Source organism: Phyllostomus discolor, chromosome 10 (genome assembly GCF_004126475.2).
Source record: "Phyllostomus discolor isolate MPI-MPIP mPhyDis1 chromosome 10, mPhyDis1.pri.v3, whole genome shotgun sequence".
NCBI lineage: Eukaryota > Metazoa > Chordata > Mammalia > Chiroptera > Phyllostomidae > Phyllostomus > Phyllostomus discolor.
The window spans coordinates 91,886,027-91,900,998 of NC_040912.2; the positions used below are offsets into that span (position 1 = coordinate 91,886,027).

At 48.8% G+C, this 14,972-nt stretch overlaps 1 pseudogene; it reads right to left on the reverse strand.

Moving 5' to 3' along the window:
• Positions 1–4,617: 4,617 nt before the first annotated feature.
• On the reverse strand, positions 4,618–8,989 carry LOC114507484 (annotated as a pseudogene).
• Positions 8,990–14,972: the final 5,983 nt, after the last annotated feature.

Sequence of the window (14,972 nt, forward strand, 5' to 3'; positions counted from 1 at the left end):
TACCCCATGTTATATATTTTGGTATTATTATTGTCCTCATTATTGAATATATTGGTGGTGACCTTGGGGAACACAATGATATGAGTACCACATGCACAATTCCACAGCATATCATCTGTACCCTGTGTTCACCACCCAAGTCATGTCTATGTCCATCACTTTTTAACCTCTTATGCTGTCCTCCACCTCCTCTTCCCTCTCCCTTGGGGAATCACCACACTGTTGTCTGTGTCCCTAAGGTTTTCCTGTTTCTTCTTTTTTTTTTCAATCCCTCCACCCCAACCCCATGCAGCTCTACCATGACCCCCCATGGCTGTCAGACTGCTCTGTAGTTAATACCTCATTTTACCATTAGGAATGGGAGCTGCAGAAAGGTTAAGTTACCCACCCTGAAGAAAATCATGTCTGAATCCTGAGTGACAGATTGTAAACAGGACTTTGACCAGTCAGCTGACCATCACACTCATCCTTGCTATCTGCCTCCAGGATCCACAGGCTTTCCTTGTGTCGATCACTTGACAGTAATCTACCAATAACAAAGTCCTGCCAGGGCCCACCACCATGCACCCCCTCCCCAAACCCTGCTCCTGTGACCTGGCCTCTCTGGGCTCCTTTCCTACTTAAGCCAAATAACTGTTCTTGCTTTTCCTGGTTTCCACTGACCTCAGACTGTGTCTCCTGTCATTGAATGAACCCCAGTGTCCCCACCAGACCAAGTATGGGAACCCACACAAACCCTCAGCCCATTCCCATTTGTTTCAGTTGACCATGAATTGAATGAATAAATGCACTGGACGTTCACATCGTGTTGTCCGACATCAGTATTTGTAGGTGTCAGTTCATCCTCCTGACACTCACATTGAACAAAGGCACTGCTCTGTCATCCCCGCCCCAACCTGCAAAACCACGCTCACTCCCAAGTGCAGAAAGACACACACACCCACTAGGGTGTGTGCCCACAGGAAGAGAAGACCCTGAAGAACTGTCCCTCTGTCACTGCAGGGGACATCTCCCTGGGGGAGTCTGGGTTGCTATCAGACCCCTTAGCAGCCTGAATGCAGAGGCTGCTGAAGCCCAAGGGAACTTGAACTACAGACTCAAGTCTCTGGGAGCCACAGAGACCCTGAGGAGAGTCTGCTTCCCCAGAGGGCTTTTCTCACTGACTGGCACACTCATAGGGTGGGGTATGCTTTCTAATTCCAGGGTAAAGCCAGAAGAATTAAGAGGGTTGGAGACTTTCATTTGAATCTCATAATAAAGGACAAACAGGTCTTAGTGGGCTAAGCACTGGTGACGCCATGGCAGGCAAAGCGTCTTCCATGCTGTGCCGTGCAGATCCAGGAGGGTCAGCTCTGGGCCCAGGTAAAATGAACCAGGTTAGCCAGCTCATCTCTGCACCCATGCTTGCTCTGTCCCCGGGGTCTCCACCCTCACACACAAACTCAAGCTCACCTCGGATCCTCCTGGATCCCTATGGTGTCCTCTGCCCGGTGCTTCACAGACAGTAGGTCCCAGGTCACTGATGCCCTCACATCACTGAAGAAATAGGTCAAAGGGGAAAAAACTCTGTAACAGCTGAGCATGCAGTGAAAATGAAAGATCTCTGATGAAGGCATCAAACAGTTGCCCATACAAGAAAGACAGTTTTAATAATACAAAACAATAACTGATTTAAAATTTGCAATTTTGCAAGGTTTTTTTACAATTGACAGTATGTATTTGAATGCTATGTATAAAGTTTCAACCATAAATGCTGAAAGGCCCAACAAAGAGGGAGGACCGCACTGATCAGCATCCACTGGTGACGTCCAGTGGAAAGTCAGCTTCCCAACGATGCTGACTCCAGAGCACCTGGTTCTCTCCAGCCACAGAGAAAAAAAAAACACAAACCTCTGGATCTGCCAGGTGGCTTCATTGGTTGGAGCATTGTCCTGTACACCAGAAGATTTTGGGATTGGTCCCCAGTGGGCACACAAGGGAGGCAACAGGTAGATGCTTTCTCTCTCTCTCTCTCTCTCTCTCTCTCTCTCTCTCTCTCTCTCTCTCCCCCCCATAACCTCCACTCTCTCTAAAATCAATAAGCACATCATCAGGTAAGGAATTTTTTAAAAAATGCTCTGAATCCTACATCACAGAGAGGTAATGGCTGAAATGTGCATACAGATTTCCCCTCCCTGCTGAGAACCCAACATTGCTGCCTTGGGTCGTGCGGGGGTGTGGGGGGCGGGGGGACCCAGAAGGAAGAAGTAAACAATGTCCCTTCATTGACTGAAATGAGGGACACAGTCAAAGCAAACAACAGCACTGAGGAAATTACATTTTTCCTCTCAGTGCTCTAAGGAGCCCCAGTGCCCCAGGAGGCATCTGGACAGTGTGCGCGTCCTGGGGACCCTATAGGGGTTGCATTTTGATCAACCTTCCTCTCATCCTTTCCACTCCCCAACCAATTACACCAGGGGTTTGTTCCATTGCAGATTCCTCTTCTCCCATTGTTTACTTTTTCCACCTCCTCCCTCTGATGCTGTCCCCTCCAGACCCCCACAAGCAGTGACGCCTCTCCTGGGGAGGACTTGGGGTGAGTCTGGTGGTCCAGCCCTGCCCCAGCAAGTCTCCATCACATTCCTCCTCTTCCTCTTCTTTCCTCAGAGCAACCGTCTCCCTCCCCTCCCCACCACCTGCCACCTTTTTCAAGTCCTTTTCTTTACAGCTGTAGGGGAAGTGAGATATAAGACATCTGCCCAAATAATATTGTATGTCCTAAAGAATTCCCAAAATCTACGAAGAATGTTGTAAACTCAGGGAGGAAAATTCAACATGTGCTATAGGTTAGTTCAACTCTTTTGAACCTGTCAGATGAGAAATTGAATCACCATTTGGCACCAGTCCTTCACGGTGGGAGCATCTGCTTCAGACTGCGGGGGCAGACCCTGATGGGGACCAATCACCAATGGGCTGATGAAGAACATTCCCTGGCCCCTTCCCTGTGATGTAGAAAACACAGCAGGACCAACTGTGGTGCCATGTGTAGGACAAAGGAGTCAGCACAGCTGGATAGTCCATGTGAGAATTCACTTTCTAGCTGACCTTCCTATGGAAACGTCTCCATCTCATCCAAGACACCAATAGGACTCCCCTGTTTGATGCTGGTGTGCTTGGAACAAAGTATTAATTTTCTTTACTCCATGCTTCGTACCAAGTCCCTGGTGTCCACGAGACCCTCACAGAATATTCCTCCCCTCACCCTTTGGAGAGTTGGTGAACCAATTTGGCTCAAGGAATACTTCCCCAGCACCAAGTCCTTGCTGCTCTTAGAAGAACTTTCTGAGCTCCTCCCCCTGGTGCTTCCCTCTGGGCTCTCAGTCATGTGCCACTGTCCTCTGTCCGTCGTGTCCAGGTCACCCAGACCTGCAATTCAGTTCTGTGTCTGGTCCCACAGTAACAGCACGTATGGAACTTTCTGTAGCCTTTAGCTTCATCACTGAGATTTGGGAAGTCACGGGGATGGATCCCCCAGGCAGCACCAAGCATTACTGTACCAAGCTGATGGCTTTCCATCTGGAAGGAGGAAGGGCTTATCCTACAACCCAAGAGGGAGAGGCACTTCATAAATTATCCCCTTCTGCCAAAGCCAAAGCAGTTGGTGTCTTTCAGGATATGAAATCACTTCTTACCATTATGTTTACTCTTCAAAAAAAGGAATGAGACCATCCTCCCTCCATTTTGGCCAATGGTGACTGGACCTGGCCTGCACTGTGGTCCCTTGGTTCATTCTCTGGGCAGACCACCGACGTTCCCTTTGGGTGTGTGACCACCAGGACGTTCAGGTTGAACACGGAAATGTGCTTTGGGAAATCCTAGAAATTACTTGGGTAGGTGTCCACAGGAGAGAAGGGATAGATTTGTACTACTGTTATCCATATGTTGAAGGGATCTCATTTGTAACCAGGAAATCTGCAAAGGTCTCAGAAACCTTGGTTACATGTAATTTCTACAGGCAGCTAATGAAGCAATATCCGAGAAGAATGTGGTTGCTGATGGGCAGAGGGGTTAAAAACAGGGAGAGGCCTCTTAGAGGGTTGACAGGTCAAGCTCCAGAGTCATCTTGAACTTTTATCAAAAGTGAAATTCATCCCTGTGCTCTTTGAAATAGTAGTGACCTCTTCTAAGGTAACAGATTTCCAGTTTTGCACACATATGAGAGAAGAAGGAAGTTTTATTATAGTAACAGCAAGCAAACAATTCAGGGGGTGGGGCAGCAGTGTGAAGACCACCCTCCCAGCAGGGAGTCATCAGGGTGTGGGGAGATGGAGGTGCAGTGGCAACAGTTGGCTTCCCAAGAAAAGGAGAGGAATAGTCATTCAGCACATGCTCGAGTTGAGACTGGTCACAGAGTTTCTACAGAAACATCTGAATACTCCAGACGATGCTCTCTTGCCTGTTGAATCTGTGTCTTTTACCTTTTCTGCCATTTTACTTCACTGAGTTCTGAGATCTGTTTTTCAGACCAGTCTTTGTACTTCAGGGGCCAATGGTAGGGAACAATTTTAGTCCTTTCATAAAAATGTAATTCAACAAGTTCATGTTCATCAGAAAGAATTCTATAGGCATCTCTACTTATAGATTACTTCATTGATTTCACTAACAACATGGGTGAAATAATCCTTGAGGCTGTAGAGGCAAAAATGAGGAGTAGAAGCACAGAGATTATCTGCCAATCTACAAAGAATCTGGAGGAAAAGAGTTACTGGGGATAAACAGAGCAAGCTGGGGGTCACTGACTTCAGCCTCCTCCATTCCTTTCTGTGTGTCTGAGAAAGAGTTCAGGTCACAGGGGGCATCCGTACATTCTGCTGTGGAGTTTGACAGAGTGGGCACGTGTCCCTCCCCTGTGAAGTCAATCAAACAGCCACCAATGGCCAACAGGGAACTTTCCTGCCCTCCCTCGTCCTGAGAGCCTGAGGGACAGAAACAGGGAGCTCTGACTTTGGGGAATGAGTTCTGTGGGGAAGGGGCCCCTGAAAATATGCAGGAAATAGAGACAGATTTTCATTTTTTATTCAGAAAATCTGAACAGCCTTGTAAAATTCAGCCTAGCACTTTTCAAAGCTCCCATGATGATGTCAAGTATCTTATTCTGACGCTCCACTTCACCCCTGGCATTTCGTTGCCTGGAAACATACTGCTTTTCCCTTTCTGCCAGCGCCCTCTCCATTTCTGCCTTTCTCTTTTCCTCTCCAGGCTATCTGCCAGGTTTCTGATTTTCTCCTCATACTCCTCTATTATCCTCTTCTTCTCCCTCTCCAGCTCAGCTCTGCACTGCTCTTCTATCACTTGGATCTGTTTCTGAATCTCCTCCTCAGCCCTTTGGTACATCTCGTTAGTGTAGAATCCCCCATCGTTCTCCATCACCATGTGCTGGACCAGGTCCAGCAGCTGTGCCCTTTGGGCCTCCTGCTCAGCCCCTGTTGCCTTATTGTTGAACAAACAGCGGCGATCCCTGAACTCCTTCCTCAGATCCTGAATGAATTCTGGGGCTTCCTTTATGTAATCACAGAACTCCATGCCGTCCAAGTCATCCTTTCGGGTGAATAAGAGAATCATGAATCTCCTAGCTGTGGCACCAAACATCGTCAGCACCTTCTATGCAGCCTCTTGCTGTTCCCTTGTGTACCGATCCAGTGGGACCACCAGGAGCAGCGCATGAGGCCCTGGAGATGTCAGGAGGATGCAACGAGCAATCTCCTTTTGTGTGTCAGCATCCGGCACCTCAGTGTCAAAAAGGCCAGGCGTGTCCACGACCACAATTTCTCTCCCAGTCCAGGTGTTACTCCCTTTCTCACAGACCTTGGTGACGGATTTTGCTGCAAGAGTGGAATGAAACGCTTTCTTCCCAAGGATGCTCTTCCCTGTGGCACTTTTTCCGGCTCCGGTCTTACCCACTAAGACTAGTCTCAGCTGTGACTCTCTGGGGTCTTGGTTTCCAAGCCCTGGGACATCAGGAAACGAAAGCCACAGTGTGAGGATTGACCTCCAGCATTTCCCCTGCAGGACCCACACCCACCTGTGCCCATCTCTGTTGCCTGATCAGGTCCTGTCCCATGAGCAACCCCTGCACTCACAGGAGCTCTGAGGAAGCCCTGGGCTGCATGTTCCTGCTACAGGACTTGGGGAACCCCAGGCACATCTCCAGAGTTCCTTGGGTTGCCCACTCTGACCTTTGGCAGCTTAGGGCCCATGGAGGAGGCCACCCAAGGGTGTAAGTGAGAACTCTGAGCCACTGTAGGTGCTGTCCCTCCTAAGCCAAGGCAGCAAATGACACAAAAGCTGAATGTGGGATGTTACAGCAGAAGATCCCCTCACCCCCACATCATATTCAAGAGGAAACTTTTCTTCTTCCCATGAAGAAACCATGGAGGGGGGCAATTCAGGCCTCCCTCCTTGCACAGGAGAGCTGGGCACCTGGGCAGAAAGAAGGAGTGTCCCCTTATATGTCACATATGCAGCCCTCCTGTCAGGGACTGTGACCCACAGAAACACAAAACACCTTCCTTAAAATTACAACTTGTGTAGAAATCCAATGACGTGTTCCTATATTAAATTAACATGTTGAAGACTTACAACTAGAAAGTATTGACAATTCCCTGTAGTTGCTATAAATAAAATCCCTTGATATCTAAATAATAATAATAATAATAATAATAATAACAACAACTACTACTACTCATACAGATTAGCATCAGTAAAATTACACTTTCTTAGTCTCACTTGGTTAGGTGCACCTACCTCCTAGGAAACTTGAAGGTCAATAACAGAAGAGTATAGCCTACCAACCGAACCATGTTTTCAAAATAACTCCAAAATCACTGACGACCACACCTGAGGGCCTGTTTTCCCGAGAAAGAACACCCTCCAGTGCAGCCCTTGTGTGAGACAGAGGCCTGTGGAGGGACCCTGTACCACAGCCACTGTCTTTGCTCCATGCCAGTCACACCAATGACATTAGAGACATGAGTAATGACTGAATTTCCCTTTCACAGAAATCATCACTGTCACCCAGGCCCTCAGACCCAAAGTCTAGGAATCTCCCTTGATTCCTCTCTTCCCTTTGCTTTCCAGATCCAACCCGCCAGCACGTTCTCTTGCCTCCATCCACAATCTGACCACTTCTCTCCAGGTAGAAGACCATCATACCAGCCCAACCTACATCACCATCCATGCCTCAGCTGTCCCCCGAGTGGCCTCTTTATTTCCAGTATGCCCCCTTCTGCCTATTCTGTAACTGGAATGATATTTTAAAATATCCATCAAACAGAAGAGAGATTTGGCAGAAACCCCATCTCTGGCTTCCACAAGATCAGCAGTGATTCCCCATCTTCCACACACTCTGTGGGGAAGCTGTAGCTCACCCAGGGAGTAGCCAAACCACCCCTGAGGGTGAGTTTCCCACATTTGATAACCAGCATCCTGGGATGAGAGGGTAAGTTTCCAGAAGCTGAGAACACAGGACACAGGATGGCTACCAATAAGGGGAATGTGGGTGGGAGTTCAAATCACTGTGCCATTAGCATCGCAGTGGAAGACACCACCTAAGGACACCCTGAGGGCGTTCAGCTGTCACCACACAGGAAGTAGGAAAATCCTGGGAGATGAGACAAAAGGCCACCAAAGGCCAGCTCCACCCTGGAGCAGTTTGCCAATGCTGAGGGCACGTGGCGATCTATGTGACAGAGTGCTTCTGTGGCCACAGACTGCTCCTATCTGGGATATGTGCCTCTTTGGGATGTGGATCTGTAGCTCCATCCAGGAATGCTGACTCCATTTCCCACCCCTTGCTTCTGGGTGGGTCACGTGATTTGTTCTGGACAAGAGGGCAGTAGGATCATGATCCCAGCATGGGTGCTACAAGTGTGGACACGCAGGGCTGGCTGTCTCCTTCTGCCCCGCAGAGCCCTGCAGCTGCCTTGTGAATGGGCTGGACTTGCCTGCTCAGTGATGAAGGATGCAGGACCACTTATCATCATCAGCCTGGCCTGCATGACGGTATGCTGATTACCAGACACATCTATGGGTCTATCTAATCCCAAATTATCCAGTTGCTGGATATTGAGATCATCGTGCTAGATGAAATAAGTCACGTGAAGAACGGACAAGAGCCATATGAATCCACTCACATGTGGAATATAAAATAGGAAGCCACAGGTGAAAAAAAAAACAAACTCATGGACACAGACAGCAGTGTGGTGGTGGCCAGAAGGAAAGGGAGGTGGAGGGGGGATGAACAGGGTAAAGGGGATCAAATGTGTGGTGATGGGAGAAGACAAGGCTTTGGGTGGTGAGTACACGATGCAGTACATGGATTATGGGCAAGAGGATTGTACACCTGAACCTTATATAGTGCTAGTAACCAACGTTAGCCCATTACATTTAATTTAAAAAAAAAAAGATTATTCAATTCTGTACTGAACTACTAACTTACCACTGTGTACATGAGCATGTCTGACCGAGATGATAGGATCCTATCATCTGAATCAGTAGGAACCTGAATAAAAACTCAATTACTCTCATGTTCTTTCTTCCCAACCCTCTCTGAGGCTGAAGAGAGAGACAGAGAAACACCCAGAGAGGCTACAGCTGGCCCTACTAGTGTGTGCGCATGTCAGGAAGTAGGAGACAAGAACCCTCATCAAGCCTGGATCACTCAGGACACTGTAACCTCTCTTCCTCTGAGCAGTGATGCCACATCAGGAGGGGCCAGGGTGAAGAGTCAAAGAAAAGAAAGAGCAGAGTTGATAGAGACAACATGAGAAGTGGGGTTGGGGGTATTTGGTTCTTGCTCAGTTGGGGACTGGCAGACAGGACAGGAGAGCCCCCACCAGGTCCCCTCCTTCAGCCTGGCCTGGGGAGCCCAAGTCCCCTCTCACCATGGGTGGTCCCAGGTTCGCTGATGCTGAAACTCGAGCTGTGCAATGGACTTGCCATTGTCGGGTGAGTTCCTGTGGGTAAGAAACACAACTCATTTCAGGGAAATGGAAAGTAACTGCAAACCGAACCTCCTGCAGCCAGCAGCCCTTTCCTCCCCTAGACTGGCTACTTGACTTCTCCTCCTTCCCAGCACTTGTGCTCCACTCCCCTGGTCAGTCTCCTTTCTGCTTCCTGCTCTTCCTCTACACAAACATACAGGCTTCAGGTGCTTCCTCAGCTGGGCTTCTGGGCACTGGGCACCCTTCCCCCATCCCCTCAGTAACTGGTTGCTCTACCGCCATTTGAACTTTAGCTTAGACCCTCCCTCCTGAAAGGTCTGAACTTTCATATCCCTCTCAGCCTCTCCACTGAGCAAGTTCATAGGCATCTCACACAGAACTGGCCACAGGAAACCCTTGACCTCCCTGTTCTCCAGCAGGTCCTGCCTCAGGTCATGGGGATGATCCCATTCCCCTCCCCCTCCTTCAATGGATGGCCTCAGCCTTCAGCCCAGGGCTCCTGCAGAGTCATGGGATCATCTATAGCAAGTTTCTCCTTAGTTTTGCTCATCCATCCCATGGACTTGACCTCCAAAACATGTAGAATTGTCCCTGCTCCCACCACAGATGTAGTCAGGCCACTGGGACTGGTTTCCCAGTCACAGCCCCTAACCAATCATCTCATCCTCAGTCTCGCTTCACCTCTACAGTCAGACTATTTTTAAAACTACACCTTAATTATTTTTCTCCAACACCTCTGCCCCCAACACCGTCACCACCCACAGGACAGCTGTGCTGAGGTTCCCTCGCCATTGGCTCTCCCAGTGTTCCTGGGGGTACCCATGGAGCTCAGATCTCAGTCGGGAGTTCTGCATCTGCTCTCTCTACTCTGCCCTGGTCAGTTGGAAGCTTTGTGACAATGGACCCTCCAGGGCAGTGTCCAGTCTTGTATTCCCTTATGACTGGGACAAGCACATTACTGGACACAGAGTTCTTCACAACACATGTTTGTTAAATAAATAAATTGATCAAAACTCCCTCTGCTTGTTGCTTCCTTGATGTGCAGCCTACATCTGAGAAAAAGGTTACCCTTTCTTTATTCATCAATGCTTAGTGTCACAGGAGCATGGTATTTCATTGTAAATATTTCATCTCCTTTCTGCCTACACATGTTTGGCAGAGGGGAGAACCATTTCAAGAACTGGGAGTGGAGGAGACCTTGCCTGAGACAGGCTGAAAATGCTAGTTGGGAAAGGCAGGCTCCTCTGATAGGAGCCGTCGAATACACACTTGAAACACAGTTAGAAAGACAGACGGTCCTTTGGAAAGAAGACTTATGTCTTTATCCCTTAGAGTGAGGGAGTAGAAAACCCCTTCTTGTAAACTGAGAAGAGAAGCCCAGCACTTTGAGAAATCAGCTTTGGCCACAGAGTCACAGTTGGTCCTGGGTGTGGCAGCCCTGCTTCTGATGCCTCCCTGCGTCCTTTACCCACCAGCTGCCCTCAGAGCCCAATCTGCCCGCTCACCCAGCTCCACCCCAGAAAGCTTAAAGTTTATTTATAAATTCTGTAAGAGATGAAAGGAATCATTTATTCGTACAAATATCCTCTGAGCAGCAAACCTGTAAGAGTGGCTAATGTGCAGGGCTCAGCCTTTACAGCAGGTCACAGCCCGAAGTCAGTCAGCAGAGACAGGACACAGAAAGCAAGGAGAAACCTGCACTGAGAGCAAGTCTGATGGGAGGTTTAACTCGGATCCCGGGGGAGGGGACTCCGATGCTCCACACCGCACATTTCCCTGCCTCTCCCCCAAACATGCACAGGATCACCCACGTTCCTCTACCTGCAAAATCTGCGTCCTCCTCCGGTTTCTGACCTTGAGGGCTGAGCTAAGTGAGTGAGGACTCTGAGGACCAGGAAGAGGAGAGAGGAAGTGAGGGGAGGGGCTGTCCACACTGACTCATGGGAGAGGGCTCTGCACAGAAAGTAGGCTGTACAACAAGCACTGTGCTGGAGACAAAGAAGGCCGCCCTGTGCTCTCAACAGGGTCAGCCCAGCAGGAGGCTTAAACCCGTGTAAGCATTTATGCAGTCAGTACAGGACCCCTGTGTGTGTGAGGCAAAGAGGGACTGACAGCAAGGGAAAGATGAACAGCACTTTAGTCGTGGTGGGGTATTGTGCCCCACTGACATCAACGACAGGTCTTTCAGACAGAAATTCCGCAGGGAAACAGCGGCCTTCCACGATACACTGGACCCCATGAATGTAATGAATGTGTCCAGAGCACCTCACCCAAGAGCAACAGAACACACAGTTTTTTCCAAAGCACATGGAACATTTTCTTGGATAGCCCACATTTTGGAACTCAAAGCAAGTCTTAATAAATTTAAGATAATTGCAATCATAACAAAAATCTTCTCTGACCTCCATAGTTTGAAACTAGAAATCAAAAACAAACAAACAAACAAAAAAACACCAGAAAAGCACACAAATACACAGAGACTGAATAACAGGCTACTAAAGAATAAATGGGTTAACGATGAGATTAAGGAAGAAATCAAACAATACCCCGAGACAAATGCAAGTGAAGACACAACAACCCAAAATTCATGGGACACATCAAGAGCAGTGCTAACACAAAAGTTCATAGTGTTACAGGCCCACCCCCAGAAGCAAGAAAAATCTCAGTGCCCTCTGGAGAACCCACCTGAGCCCTCCTTTCAGCCTGGAGCCCCTCAGAGGTCCTCCAGGGCAACTTTGGCCCACCATTGCCTCGCTCCGATGTTTACCGCTTGGAGGACCCTGGTCCCACACTGTCCACTCTCTTGGATGTGCGGGCCCCTCTCAAATGTCCAAATGAACTGCAGGGAGTCTTCTTGAAAACCGCAGAGGAAAAGTCAGGCACTGGTCCAGAGTGAGACGGCATCAACCCCCGAACAAATTACTTAAGAAGTAAGTGCTTTTCTTATGATAACGCACATATGTGACTTGGAGTGTGCAAAAAAGATATGTGAACAATGGCCATATTTCATACCTTTTTAAAAATGTAAAATGTGCCCTGGCTAGTTTGGCTCAATGGATTGAGCACCGGCCTGCAACCAAAATGTCACCAGTTCCACTCCCAGTCAGGGCACATCCCTGGGTTGCCAGCCAGGTCCTCCATTGGGGGAGATCAGGAGGCACCTACACACTGATGTTTCTCTCCCTCTCTCCCTCCCTTCCTTTCTCTCTACAAGTAAATAAATAAAATCTTTTGGGGGGGAGTAAAGGACAGAAAAATGTACTTGAACAATGATTAAAATAAAATTTTAAAAAAAGAATATATATGCATCCCTATGTTCACTGCAACTTTATTCATGGTAGCCAAGACATGGAAACAACCTAAGTGCCATCTGATGTCTGACTGGACCAAGGACACTGTGGCACATGCACTCGATGGAACACGCTCAGCTACAGGAAGGATGGAATACTGCCATTTGCAACAACGTGCATGGATGTTGAGAGAATCATGCCAAGCAAAATGAGTCAGAGGCAAAAGGACAAAAAGCTTATAATTTCACTCAAAGGTGGGATATCAAACAGTGAGCAACAAGAGAACAAACAAGAAAAACAGACAAAGAAATCCTCACAGATACAACAATTTGGAGGTTACAAGAGGGGATGTGGGGAGGGGGAAAAGAGAAGAGGGGAAAGGGCTCAAACACACGATGATGGAAGAGGACTTGACTTTGGGTGGTGAGCATACAATTGAATATGCAGAACACGTGAGGGGCTGAGACGCTGACTCAGAGCTGAGGCCTCAGATCCGGAGCAGGAGATGCTGACAATTTTCACAGCATGAGCACTTGTTGAGCCCTTTGTTGACTCCAAATCCCAGTTTAGGAAGAATCTTAGAAAATCAACATGCCTTTTAGGAGGAAGAACTTGAGCACTGTTGGTGTAGGCACTCTGTTTTTCACATGTATTTATAAACGTAGATGAGACTGCTCTTATTCTTTTCTTTTTTAAAAGATTCATTTATTTGTTTATTTTTAGACAGGGGAGAAGGGAGGGAGAAAGAAAGGAAGAGAAACATGAACATGTACTTGCCTGTCACACACCCCTACTAGGGACCTGGCCCACAACCCAGGCATGTGTCCTGACTGGGAATCGAACTGGTGACCTACTGGATCATGCAGGCTGGTGTAAGATCCACCAAGCCACACCAGACAGGGCAAGACTGCTCTTTTAAAAACACATGTTGGTTTGAAACCTCCCAGGAGTAATCTGAAGCCAGGCTTCCCATGGTATGGGGAGAGATCCTGGATAGCAGCAGACCACTGCAGATCGAAGGTGGCTGGTTAATGAGCCAGGGAACTTACAAGGCTTGTCGTAGGTGGTCCCCAAGACAAATATTTTGTGCACCTGCCAGATCTGAAAAGTGTATATAGATCCCTTGGCTGGGCTTAGTCACCTGCACCATCCAGATGGTCTCAAAAACATGTCAGTCTCTCAAGGCTGTGTCCCTGATGCAGCTCTTGGGAAGCTGCCACACATTCTGAGGATGGGTTGAGGGGGCAGGGACCTGGGGTCTACCTTTCAGGTCAACTGAAGGTCACATTCTCCCCATGACCTCCCTAGTATAACAGACACGGTGGATTCACCACTCCACACCCGGAGCCAAAGGGACACAAGTCTTGGTGGAAGAAACAGATCTACTTTCACAAGTGACAAGTGAAGGACACAGGAATGATTTCCAAAGCTCTGCCTCTCCCAGGGGAGGCTCCACCTTCATTCACACCCATGATCCTGGCAGTTTCCGGCTGAGCCCCTCTTTGCAGCGGCTCACCCATCAGTCACATCCCAAGTCGAGCTCCTCCCATTTCAGCTCCTCTGCTCAACACAGTGCAACAGTTTAGTGTCTAGGAGGAAGTGCCCAAGCTGAGACCCTTGTCCCACCTGTCACTGGCACCCCACCCTGCTGACCACGCATACAATTACACATACCCCCTTCTTCTGCAGTGGGCACTGAGAGGGCAGAAGGAACTTCATGAGCTCGAAGGTGGCCTGTTTGGTGGCTGCTCTCGCAGATGCCACAGCACCACTGCAGTCCCACGTGAGAGAAAACACAGGTAAGACAGCAATTCCCAAAATCAGGAACAACCTTCCACACCCAGAACCCCAGGACCCGAACCACTGACCCCCTGGGCTGGGGGTCAGATCCCTTAGGGCGTTGACTTGTATCCTCATGTGATTTAGTAAATGTGATAAATTAGCACACTCATCAGGTATGGACACAAACTATTCTGCTTAGATAATGACAGAGTTCAGCTCTCAGGAGGAATGTTTCTGGTGTCAGAAAGCACTGGAGGGGATGTTTTACAAATACAACAATAAAGATCAGGGTGTGTCTGAAAGAGAAGCGACCACAGGCATTGCTCAGATGGATCAATCCCTCTAATGAGGTACTTAGGGGAGAGTCAAGTGCGGGGGTTTCCTACAGGCCGTGACACAGGGTATGCAAGTGACAAGGGACACTGCTGGAAACAGTGAGGAAATGACACCCTAACCCTAAGGGAGTGAAGGACAGCTGGAATCCAGAAGTGGGGATGGGTAGAGGAGCTATAACCCTGGCTTCGTGTTGCAACAGGTCAGAGATGACCTTGCAAGGAGACAGGCAGGAGAACAAATATCCCGACCTGATTTTCCTACCCTGAGGAGGCCTCCTGCTCAGACTTCCCACTGGCAGGAGCCCAGCAAGACTCAGAGACTCAGGGAGCCTGCTGACGTGGACAGACAGGACAGGGGCCTCAGGTCGGGGCCCCTCTCACTCAGTGCTGTTCTCGCCACATGTTCACAGCAGCGCAGTATCTGCAGACCAGCTGTAAGCAGGACGCGCTTGGCAGGAGCCCCCCCAGGTAAGTGCAGCCACTGCAAAGAGGAAGCCGATGAGGCACTGACCAGTGAGCACACATAAGCACTGGCTCAGCCTTCCTTCTGTGAGAGAGAATTTTGGTTTGGGGTTTTTTTTTTT